This window comes from Mustela nivalis (genome assembly GCF_964662115.1).
Source record: "Mustela nivalis genome assembly, chromosome: 1".
NCBI classification, from domain to species: domain Eukaryota; kingdom Metazoa; phylum Chordata; class Mammalia; order Carnivora; family Mustelidae; genus Mustela; species Mustela nivalis.
In genome coordinates this window covers 34646111-34659246 of record NC_139020.1, presented here as the reverse complement: position 1 = coordinate 34659246, position 13136 = coordinate 34646111, and positions in this window count along the sequence as shown.

Here is a 13136-nt window from a genome sequence, read left to right as displayed (position 1 = left end):
CAGCATTCAGTCCACCTGTACAGCCGGAAAATTTTCCTTCCTAGATGTAACAAGAGGCAATAGTAGAAGAAATCTAAATCAAAGGGTCAGAAGAGCTTAAATGGAGGCTACTTACCACATATTAAATTCTTCTGTATAACAAAGACTTGTTCTACATTCAAATGTGATTTCTTTTAGCTTGAGTCTGACATTATAATATCTATCCAGTTCTCTACAAAATAAGGTTAGTGCCTTTAAATTACTGAAAACAATTTTTTAGCCAAAAAAAATTATAGCATTTTAGATCAAAATGGTTTTTTTTAAGTTTATTTTCCTGTTCTTTTTTTCCCTCTCTATGAATGGTGTATCAGTTTTAATTAGGTTATAACCCTATATTACTAACCACACGATATATCTTAGAGCAAATAATTTAAGTTTCATGTTTGTTGTATGATAATAGGTCCTAATGAAATTTCCTACTAATATATATGTGTATATATAATATATAATAATACATTTAAAATAATTAAAAGTGAATATTTTACTTCATACTCATATATATAAAAATTAGGAGTGAATATTTTATTTCTTAAGCTTGTATTTGTTATTTATCAAGGCTTACAAAATATAAGAGATTCTTACATGTTTTTGATGATTTCATCTACAGATATATGCATCTGTATTCATTCACTTTATATTAAATATATCATCTTACTTATTTAATTTTATCTGAAAGTATATTTCAACCTGGTTCTGCAACACAAGCAAAATTATCTTGACTTACTGGTAGAAAAATAGCTCCCGACAAAGTTTCTCCAAAGAACCATTCAACATAAATTTACTTGCTATAATCAATAAAAAATAAATAAACAAATTTACTTGCTATAATCAATAAAAAATGTCATAGAAAGTTTGCTTATAAAATTTAGCCAAATCAATAAAGTAAAATAAAGTAAAAAAGGCAATTTCTGAGACTAATCTGGAGGACATTTTGTGTGAATTCCTGAGATAATTCTTGTTCTTACTCTTAGCCTACTTAAAAATTTCACTGTTTATTTTTTTAGATTTTTTTTTTCTTACTGAAGACATTTTAGCTATTTATGGTAGTTTTACCCGAACCACAGAAGTAAGAGGAGGGTAATAAAATGATAACCTAAATCTTGGAGGCCTCTTATAATTATTGTCAAGTGAGATTGTCCACCTTCATTAAATAAGTAAATAGTAACACATTTTAGAAAGCTTAATACCTGAAGATATCTGTAGTAGTTAACTAATATGAAAGATTTTTTTAATCCATGAATTTGAAAATACATGTATTTGAACATACATGAATTTGAACATCCCAAGTTAGCAATGCTATGGGAAAACTTAGTACCATGTCACTCCCTAGCAAATATCTAAATAATTCTATTACTTTAGAATTTGTCTAGCTTTACCTCCTTTAACTTTGCAATAGCTTCCTTTTAAATTTATTAATTTATTTTCCATGTATATTTTAAATGTGAAAACTATGAATCTAGCACTAAAATTTCTAGTCTGGTATTTTAGTCATATATTCAACAGTTACATAATATGTGCTTCATAAATCAGCTTCAGTACACTCCTAGGTGCCACAGATATGACTCTATATGCTAAGACGTTAAATTTGAGTGAGAAACAGACAACAGACAAGTAAGTAAATAAAAAAAGGACAGTGTTTAGTTAAGATATGCTGACAAGAAAGGTAACAAATTCTGAAAAATGGAGAAAGTGATGGGAGTGGGAAGATTTGAACTAGTATAAAAAATCAGGGAAGATTTATCATAGGAAGTAACATTGGACCACTGTATGAAATGAAGACCAGGGCACTGAAAAAACAAAAACTAGAAAGAAAAGGAATTCTGAGCAAAGGTTAAAGGACGGAACTCTTGAACTTAGTGTGCCTGAGAAGCAGAAAGGAGACTAGACACTGGAGAGAGAAGAGTGAGCATGGGGAGAAGCAGGAAGTCAAGACTCTGAGGAGTGCACAAGGTTGGAATCGAGCAGGGAAGTGTGATAAAAAATATCCAAGACTTGTGACTTTATGTATTTGAATTGACTGTAGAATTTGAACAGGGGAGCAATATGATTTTTTTTTTTTTTTAAAGCTCTGATCAGGTTAGAGTTTACTTACCTACTAGTTATGCAAATGAAATATTGGGTAGTAAATCTGAAAATCTCAGTAGTTTCATAAAATCTCATCTAAGTAGTTTGAATAAAATTAAATTTCAGTTTCAAGAAAGGAGGAAGGGAAAGGAAGGGAAGGGAATATGTTTTATAAATTTGAAGTAAACTGATTTTGCTCTACTTCCAGTCATCCTAAATGTCCTGGGAATTCTGACTCTTTTCATTGATATTACAGTCACGAATGGGCTTTCAACATTTTGATTTCATTATTGCATTTTGCAGCCTTTTAAAGTAATTAATTGTATGTCACTTTCTGAAATAACTCTCTTCTTTCTGTACAATCAGGAAGAATTAATTCTATTTATCTGAAAGTGATCTACTTAGAATATTTCATTTCTCTCCTAAGTGAATGTAAAGGACATCTGCTTTCATAGTCTACATTTTTCACTTAGGAATATGAAGATGTGTGATCCTCTACAAAAAGAGAAAAACAAAGAAGAAAGTATTTTTCTTAACTATCATAAAGAAAAATCTGATTTGTATTATACTCTTTGGGGGTATTCCCATCCTTTTTCTTTTCAAAATCAATGGCAAATTAAATTTTGTTAAAGTTAAATGAGTACATGATGAAATTCTTTAATTATAGATATCTTATATGTGCTAAATTAGTACATTGGGTATTGTGTTGACAAAGAAAACCTTGTGATCCAGAAATAAGAGTTTGTCCTTTTTTAAAAAGTCTGCATTTATACTCTCAACACACACACACACACACACACACACACACACACACACACACACACATTTCTCTAGAGAAGAATATTTAGTGAGGAAAACACTGAAAATCAAGTCTGATGTGATTCTTTGTGATCTTATAAGACAAATGTCTTTGGTATGTCATGTAACCTCTGTGAGGTTTATTACCATAATGAAGTGATGAGATATAATGAAGGCCTGTTCTATTATAACACACTTAAGAATTAAATGACAAAAAATAAGGGCGCCTAGGTGGCTCAGTGGGTAAAGCCTCTGCTTTCAGCACAGGTCATGATCTCAGGGTCCCAGGATAGAGCCCTGCATTGGACTTTCTGCTCAGCAGTGAGCCTGCTTCCCCTCTCTCTTCTGCTTGCCTCTTTCTGCCTACTTGTGATCTCTCTCTCTGTCAAATAAATAAATAAAATCTTAAAAAAAAATAAGTAAATGACAAAAAAATACTAAAATATTGCTGGGATTAGGTACAAGTTATATGAGAGATTATTTATTAAATTATTCAATCTATGTCATTGATTACCTATAATAGTCTAGTACGTATTTTAGGCATATATATCTAGAAATAAACAAAGGAGATGAAATTTCTGTCCTTGTGGTCTTTGTGTTCTACTGGGAGGAAACAAACAAAAAAAGAAATAAGAAATACGTCAGATAGTAATTATGTATGAGAAGAGGGAGAGGCAATACAGGGCAGTTGGGTGATGTTTCAAGTTTAATAGGGTAGTGTCACAGCTAAGAAAACATTTGAGCAGAGAACTATTGGAAGTGAAGAAGTAAACCCTGTGGAGAGCCCTGAGGCAGGAACCTGATTCCAATTCAAAGGCACAGAGCAGAAACCAGAGCAGCTGCAGTAAAGTGAGAGAGGATTGAGTGGCAGAAGAGGAATCCAAAGTGAAAGCAAGGTTCCAGAAAACCCAAGGCTCTTAGGCCATTGTGAAGACTTGTAATTTAGTTCTGAATTAATCAATAATCAGTAGGAAGGTTGGAGAAGGAATGATCTGGTCTCACTTTCATTTTAAAAGGATTATTCTAGCTTTTATATGGAAAGTAAAATCCAGGGAGATAAATAGGTAAGGAGATCAGATTATTCAAGTCATAGCTAGCAGAATCATCGTTTGACTTAGAAAATGATCCAAACAATGAAAACCAATTCTATTATGCCACAACTACTATATTAAAACCATATCTTTTCCTACAATTAACTAAGGCAATGTAAAGACCGATAAATTCAGAATAGAGAAGATGGAAATAGGCCCAAATATATATGCTGAGTTGAATCTAGAAAAAGTATTAAATCAATTCAATAAAAAGAAAAGTGTTTAGACATTTTTTTGAAACAAATGAGTATATATGTTAAAAAACCAAAAAACATGATGCTTCTCTCACTCCATACACAAAATTTAATTTGAGATGGGTAATAAAACCTGAACACAGGACCCAAAATCTTAAAGCTTTTAAAAAGAAACCATATAGAACTATAGCACAATTCCTTACTCGGAATACCCTTTGTTTTGGACTGCATTTTTTTTTTTAATAAACATATAATGTATTTTTATCCCCAGGGGTACAGGTCTGTGAATCGCCAGGTTTACACACTTCACAGTACTAACCAAAGCACATACCCTCCCCAATGTCCATAACCCCACCCCCCTTCTCCCAAACCCCCTCCCTCCAGCAACCCTCAGTTCGTTTTGTGAGATTAAGAGTCACTTATGGTTTGTCTCCCTCCCAATCCCATCTTGTTTCATTGATTCTTCTCCTACCCCCTTAAGCCCCCATGTTGCATCATAACTTCCTCATATCAGGGAGAACATGTGATAGTTGTCTTTCTCTGCTTGATGTATTTCACTAAGCATGATACGCTCTAGTTCCATCCACATTGTTGCAAATGGCAAGATTTCATTTCTTTTGATGGCTGCATAGTATTCCATTGTGTATATATACCACATCTTCTTGATCCATTCATCTGTTGATGGACATCAAGGTTCTTTCCATAGTTTGGCTATTGTGGACATTGCTGCTATAAACATTCGGGTGCACGTGCCCCTTTGGATCACTACGTTTGTATCTTTAGGGTAAATACCCAGTAGTGCAATTTCTGGGTCATAGGGCAGTTCTATTTTCAACATTTTGAGGAAACTCCATGCTGTTTTCCAGAGTGGTTGCACCAGCTTGCATTCCCACCAACAGTGTAGGAGGGTTCCCATTTCTCTGCATCCTCGCCAGCATCTGTCCTTTCCTGACTTGTTAATTTTAGCCATTCTGACTGGTGTGAGGTGATATCTCATTGTGGTTTTGATTTGCATTTCCTTGATGCCGAGTGATATGGAGCACTTTTTCATGTGTCTGTTGGCCATCTGGATGTCTTCTTTGCAGAAATGTCTGTTCATGTCCTCTACCCATTTCTTGATTGGATTATTTGTTCTTTGGGTGTTGAGTTTGCTAAGTTCTTTATAGATTTTGGACACTAGTCCTTTATCTGATATGCCGTTTGCAAATATCTTCTCCCATTCTGTCAGTTGTCTTTTGGTTTTGTTAACTGTTTCCTTTGCTGTGCAAAAGCTTTTGATCTTGATAAAATCCCAATAGTTCATTTTTGCCCTTGCTTCCCTTGCCTTTAGTGATGTTCCTAGGAAGATGTTGCTGTTGCTGAGGTTGAAGAGGTTGCTGACTATGTTCTCCTCAAGGATTTTGATGGATTCCTTTCTCACATTGAGGTCCTTCATCCATTTTGAGTCTATTTTCGTGTGTGGTGTAAGGAAATGGTCCAATTTCATTTTTCTGCATGTGGCTGTCCAATTTTCCCAACACCATTTATTGAAGAGGCTGTCTTTTTTCCATTGGACATTCTTTCCTTCTTTGTCGAAGATTAGTTGACCATAGAGTTGAGGGTCTATTTCTGGGCTTTCTATTCTGTTCCATTGATCTATGTGTCTGTTTTTGTGCCAGTACCATGCTGTGGACTGCCTGTTAAAGGTAATTTTTATAGTAATCTGTCTTAGAAGATGAAAGTAGTGTCTCCTCCAGAACAAAAGGCAAGCTTGCTTATAGTCTTGGAAGATAAAGATAATGTCTCTTCAGGAACAAAGTTATGCTTATTGATGAGTATAATTAAGATAATGTCTCCCTCTGGAACAAAGAGCTCACAAGTTTACTGTCCATTGTAAAAGATTCAGATTTACTAAGCTCAGAGTTTCTCTTTTGTGACTCTACCCTCTGAACTTATAGATGCCAATTTTGGTCTATCCTTATCACTTCATGAAATTTTGGGGTCAAAGGAATTTGACAAAGTATGTGAATGTTGATGCTGTCCATTGTTTCTTGACTAATAAAATCCTTTGTACTGGACACCTGAGTATTGAATATTCTACTAGAATCCGTGAAACTGTAGTGTTTTAATTTATTAGCTTGCAAGTAGGATAAAACCTCAGACCTTCCACAGTTCTTGAAAAAAATAACCTCAGAGTAGGCAAAAAATTATTTTTCCCCTCTCAAAAAAACCCCATACAAATCATAAAAGAAAGAAATTGGACATGTTCAAAATTAAATATTTCTGCTCATCAAAAAAATTTGTTTAAAAAAAGTATTAGACAAAGCAGACACTGGAAAAAAAAATTAAAATAAAAAAAAACACATCACAGAACATATTCACAAAGGACCAGTATTCAGAGTCCATAAGGAAATCTTAAAAACCATCAATAAAAAGATAAACAACCAATTTTTTAAAAGAAAACAGCTGAGTAGTTATATTACTAAATAAAATATACAAATTATCAGTAAGTACAGAAAATGCAGCTAATTATCATTAACCATCTTGGCTCATTGGTTGGGCATCTGCCTTTGGCTCAGGTCATGATCTCAGGGTCTTGGGCTCCCTGCTCGGCAGGGTTTTGCTTCTCCCTCTGCCCCTCCACTAACCTGTGCTTGCTCTCTCTCTCCTTCAAATAAAATAATAATAATAATAATAATAAAATAAAAAATAAATAAAATTTTTTAAAAAGAAAGAAAAGAAAATGAGACTGTATTTTATAATCCCTGTAAAGGAAAAAACAAAACAAAACAACACCTTACAATACCAAGTGTTAGAGACAATATGGAACAACCACAAGTCTCATACATTGTTGATGAGAATATTAAACAGCACAACAAATTTGAATAAATATTCTGGAACTTCTTTTAAATAATCATCCTAATCCCATTTATTAAAGACAAACATGAGAATATAGCCACAAAAGATATGTTTATAGTGTCTATACCCAGAAAAGCCAAAAAATGAAAAAAAAATTTTCATCAACAGAAAACCAAATAAAACATTTTAGTATATATACACGATGCAATACTAATTAATACCAAAAGGAATGAACTACACATACACCCACCTCATCAAGTTGAATAGTTACAACATGTATTTTATTGTGTGTTTATTGTATTTCAATAAAAATATCCATTTATTTAAAAAAAAGATTACAAAAGAATATTTCTATAAGATAAATGGGAACGCATTGTGTAAACTCACTGAACCTTGGTTTTTCTTTCAATTGTAATATTAAAAAAAAATACAGCTGAACCTTGAACAAGGGTTTGAACTGCATGGGCCCACTTACATGCAATTTTTTTTTTTTTTTAATAAATACAGCACGTCACTGTAAATGTATTTTTTCTTCCTTGTAATTTTCTTTTTTTTCCCTTTATGATTTTCTTAACATATTCTTCTCTCTTGTTTACTCTATTGTAAGACTATGGTGTATAATACATATAACAGAAAAATATGTGTTAATTGGCTGTTTGTTAAAGTAAGGCTTCCAGTCAATATTAGGCTGTTAGCAGTTAAGTCTTTAGAGAGTCAAAACTTATATATGCATTTTTGATTATGAGGGGGCTGGTGCTCCTAACCCCTGCATCGTTCAAGTGTCACCTGAAATAGTAAAATAATGCAGGGTTTATTTTATTTATATATTTGACCGGGGTCATTTATTTTTCAGAAGCAGGAACATATTCATTATATTAAATTTGAGATGAAAATAATTAGGAAATGTTACAAGGCAGGGAATAGTGTAAATGTTCACAAAAAACTAAGTAAATAAAATTCAACTGGTATAAAAAATTCTCTTTTTCCCTCTGTCTCTCTCTCTCACTACCTTTCTGTCTCTCTTTCTCTCTCACTCTCTCTCTCTTTCTCTCTGTCTCAATCTCTCTATCTCTGTCTCTCTTTCTCCTTCCACTCTTCCACTCTCCTCTTACGGAGAGTTTCTCTTTCTCTCTTTGTCTTTTCCCTATAGTCTGTCTCTCATGATTTACCTTTTCATAGACCATAATGGCTGTCCCAAATTGATTAATATCATCAGATACTAAGTTGACATAAGATAACAAATTCTATGCTTATATTTAACTATCCCAGTTTCTTCGATTACTAATACTCAGCAAAGAGAAACTTACTGGGCCAGTTTACATTCTAGGACATCATATGCTCACCTCTCACCCAATCATTTGAATGCAGAGAAAGCAAAGGTAAATACAATGGGTTGGTCAGTAATTCCAGCTTTAGAGCAACAGAGGAAGGGGCAGGCTTTTCAGAGACCTCAAATTAATGAAAACAATAATAACAGCAAATAAAGTAACATAATGATACAATTATTTTAATTATATATGTTTTAATATATGTAAAATTAATTTTTATATATTATGCTATTTCTACATTTAGTTGTATTTACCTCTTTGATGCTCATAGAAACATCAAAATAATAATAATAAAAGAAGAAGAACAAGAACAAGAAAAAGAAGGAGGAGGAGGAGAAATTATATTTTACTTACATGTAGTACTACTTCTTGAATCTAAGCTTTGGGCTCATATGTTTGACTGCTTCTACAAATAAATAAGTATTGTTCATTCACTTCTAAGGAAGTCAGATTAAAGAGGACTATTCTTTATAATACAATGTAATTACTAGCACCTCGTTTCAAAGGTATTGGTTAACAAATTATTTTAAAAATTAATAAAAGCTAAACTCAATGTTGTTCTTACAGAAGCAATACAATGGCTAAATGAAAATAAGAATCAGGACGCACTTTTCCTGAAGTCCAAATTTACTCATCCAAGATACAGGCACAGGGGAATATTAACTTATGCAATGCTTCTTCGTCATTTTAAACTTCTATGGGAGATTTCTCTATTGTTTGTGAACCAAATGATGTCTGAAGTAAGATCTGAAACTATTGATTTTTTTTTTTTGAGCTTAGAATTTCTCCTCAAGAATAATAATAAAAAAAAAACCTGTTCTTTTTGAAGCTAAATATATCTAAGTCATTCTAAATGAAATTCAAGCTTATTTTTTGCGTGTACATTAAACAAGTATTTCTATAAAAAGTGAGACTACAAATCACGGCAGAAAATGGACAGAAAAAACTGCACTTCTTTGTGCTCAAATGGTAAATTTGCACCTCATTTTGCATGATCTACCAATAATCTTCATAAGCAGCCTGTGAGTAAAGTACCAAAACAATACCATGAAGGCTATGACAAGGTTAATACAAAAAAGGTGACCTTATAACTTCCAGTTAATTAAACATCTTAGTTATATAAGGACTAACATATATTAACCTAATTTGTCTCAGTTTTACTTAATCTGAAAATTTCTATGTAACAGATTTAATTTATATATGAATGTGAACCAATAAGAAAGAAATTAATATTTAAAACAAAAATAATACTGCTTGATCTGGAAGAAACCATGCAGTCTTCTGGTTCAACTGTACTTTGAATACTTGAATATTGAATATATTATCTTCATAGTTTGAACACTTCCAGCAGTTGGAAACACTGGACCTTCTAAGGCAGTCCACTGAGTCTCCAGAAAGCTCTACCACGCATGCAGAAGGCATCAGCAAAACAGGGTCAAGTAATGCAATCATGTTTTCCGAAATAACTCAGTGTTGATGTGTCAACGTATTATTAGTAGTAAGAGAAAAGAAAAAACAAAGCAGAATTGTTTTAGATTTCCATTCACATCTTTCATGTTTTAGGGCTGTTATTTGTTGAATTACTTATGAGAGATTTGGGTCCATAACGTGTTTGGGTCCTCTGAAGTACATAGTGTGGGCCTATTTGCTGTCCCATTATTTTCCATTCTTCATATTAAATGTTTCATTCCTCATATGCCACTGCTAAAATCCTTGAAAGCACTGGCTACTTGCCTCTGCGTATGTATCATGTTTTTGCCTTTTAAGCTGTCATATGACAAAAACTGAACACAGAGTTCCGTTTGTGGTCTGACAACAGATTGTGGAGTGGGACTGCCACTCCCCACTAATTAGTACTAATAATGAAATCTAAGAGCGCATCAATTTGGCAACAGGATGGCATGGTTGGCTCACATTTACTTCACAGTCAGAAAGTTTCCAAATGTATTTATATGTATGTACACTGGTCTCTCACATACTGTACTGTACAGATGGATTTTTTGGACACAAGTCTGATACTAAATTTACTTTTATTAAACTTCATTTTGCTACATTCAGTCTTTTAGCATATCTTTGACATCTTTTTGATTGCTGAGTCTGTCATGACTTTAAACAACAACCAAAAAAATCCACATTCTGTTATAATATTCTGCTATAACTCAATTCTGCAATGAATCACAAAAATCTAACAATCCACATTTTTTATGCTTATAACCAGAAATCCACTTTATAAATTGGCTTCACATAAAATTATCCAGTTTAATCAGTGGTCTTTCGGAGAGAAATCTCCATGATTCTAAAATTTAAAGTTCTCTCTCAATTGTTTTGTCTCTTTTTACCTAAAATATAAAATTCCATAACCATAGTATAGATGTTAGGACAGAAGATACATCCCCAGTTCTATCCCTTTCTACTAAGTAATCCATGATATTACATAAGTCTCTTGAATTAGAAAATGAAAAGATTGGAAGGAAAAACAAAAGAATGAGATGGAGAACACTATCCTCATAATTTAATGAAAACAATTTGGTTGGAATAAAAAATACATAAATTTAATTTCAGCTGTGCCTGGGGTCAAATAGGATTTTGTGGATTATCCTACAGATATAATATCATTTAATGCATTTTTAAGGAAAACATGTTTTAATTTTTAAGTCATTTTTTGGGATAGAAACTTTCTGTTTGAAGATTATATTTGAGTACACAATAATACATATTCTAGCATACTTACATGTCAGAACTAGTTTATAATTATAGAACTCTTAACAGGTTTTAGGGGTTTTAGCTTCCCTATAACTTCTTCATGCCAGGATTATTTTCTTGATCTTAAGTTCTCTTCTCATACCTGTAACTTTGCAGCTTTTTTTTTTTTTTTTCACCTAAGAAGGTAATTTCAAAAATTGTATCTCCTCATAAAGCAATGCTGGATTTTCTTTTTATTAACAATCACTTTGGTGGTCAAAGTGAACTTCTACCATGAGAATATGTTTTGTGATCCTTTTAGTTTTAGGAATGCACCCATGATTTTTTATTATACAATTAGGCTTCATTTGTTGCATTTAAAAAAATATACTTATTTCCCTCCAGACAAAGAAATTCTCCCTAGTGGTATAATTCATGTTGAATATCCAAGAAAGAGTAGCTGTTTTAAAATGACCTCATGGCACATTCACTCAAAGGTCCAGGAAGTGCCTGTTCTCTCTGGACATTGGGCTAAGATGCTTCTTCCTCCATGTAGAACCCCCTGAATTGACTGATGTTGAAGTCAAGCTCTGTTACATGGAGCACTTCCTTTCTGTGAAAAGATTTCTCTTTCAGATCTCCTGTTTCCTCTTCTGGGGAAGCTCATTCTCTGATCTACACTTGAATATGTGTTGACCTCTAGGTCTCATAGGTGGACCTACCTCCATTTGCTGTTAGTTTTCTTCTGGTATGATGTTGCTTTTATCACATTTTCAGAAAAAGATCAGTTTTTCATCTTCCTTTTCTCTACTGAATGTGTCAGATCCTAGAAATATTTCCCTGAAGCGGTGTTACTGAGACCTCTGGTGCCACCATCTCATCTTGAATGTCCATAGAAAGTAAATGTTTCTTTTTGTCTACAAGAGTTGAATTAAGTTACTTTAACAGTAACATATGAACTTGTTGAAAAATATTATGTCAACTGAAGAACAAGTAAAACAGAGAGCACACCATAAATATCTATGGTCAGAGAGAGCAACATATGGTCCTATAATTCTGGAGAAACAGCCAGAAATAACAGCCTCAGAACATTTAGATATATGCCAATAAGAGGTCTTCTATTTAGGGGGTATAGCAATGTCACCACGGATTAAATATACTGATGATATCTCATAAAACCTATCAATGAAACCACTTCTCCTCTTCTGAGCTATTTCCAGAAATCATTTGAAGAAGCCATTGTATCATATGAAAGATGTGTTTTTGCTTTTTACTTGTTCACAAAGTAAAATATTTCACTCATGATAAAACCAGTACAAGTAGCTTGACCAAAATTAGACAAAATAACCAAAAAGTCCTCTATGTTCCTTTGTTTTCTAACTTGGACCTCAGTTCTACTTCCTAAAAATTTCTTCCTCTGAATATTTTCTCCTTTACTTCCTTCATCCAATCAGTTGCAAGCATTGCTAATTTAATCTCCAAAATCTATTTCTTCTGTTCTCACTGCCTTTTTTTTTTTTTTTTTTAGAAAATTACCAATAAATCTGAAAAGCAGTTAGAAGATGTATTGGTATGGATTAACAATATTATCTGAAAGTTATGAAAGATATGATATATCATGCCATTTAGACAAAATTTAAAGTGTGAAAAGGAATAAGAAAACAATTTACCCAAAGCTTGTATCATAGAGGTTAAATTATCAGGTGATGATAAGAGTAGCTATATAAGCCTTCATTTTTCCCTTGTCTTTTCTGTCAGGGAGAATTATATTGAGGGGCACCTGGGTGGCTCAGTGGGCTAAGCCTCTTCCTTCAGTTTGGGTCATGATCTCGAGGTCCTGGAATCGAGCCCCACATTGGGCGCTTTGCTCAGTAGAGAGCCTGCTGCCCCCCCACCTGCCTCTCTGCCTACTTGTGATCTCTATCTGCCAAATAAATAAATAAGATCTTTAACAAAAAAAAAAAAAGAAAGAAAGAAAGAAAAAGAAAAAGAAAGAAAGAAAAAAGAAAAAGAAAAAGAATTATATTCAGTTAGAACTATCTTTCAAAAGGGAAGTGAAAGTAAACCTATGCGAGTCATAGAATGAGTGCACATAGCTTTTC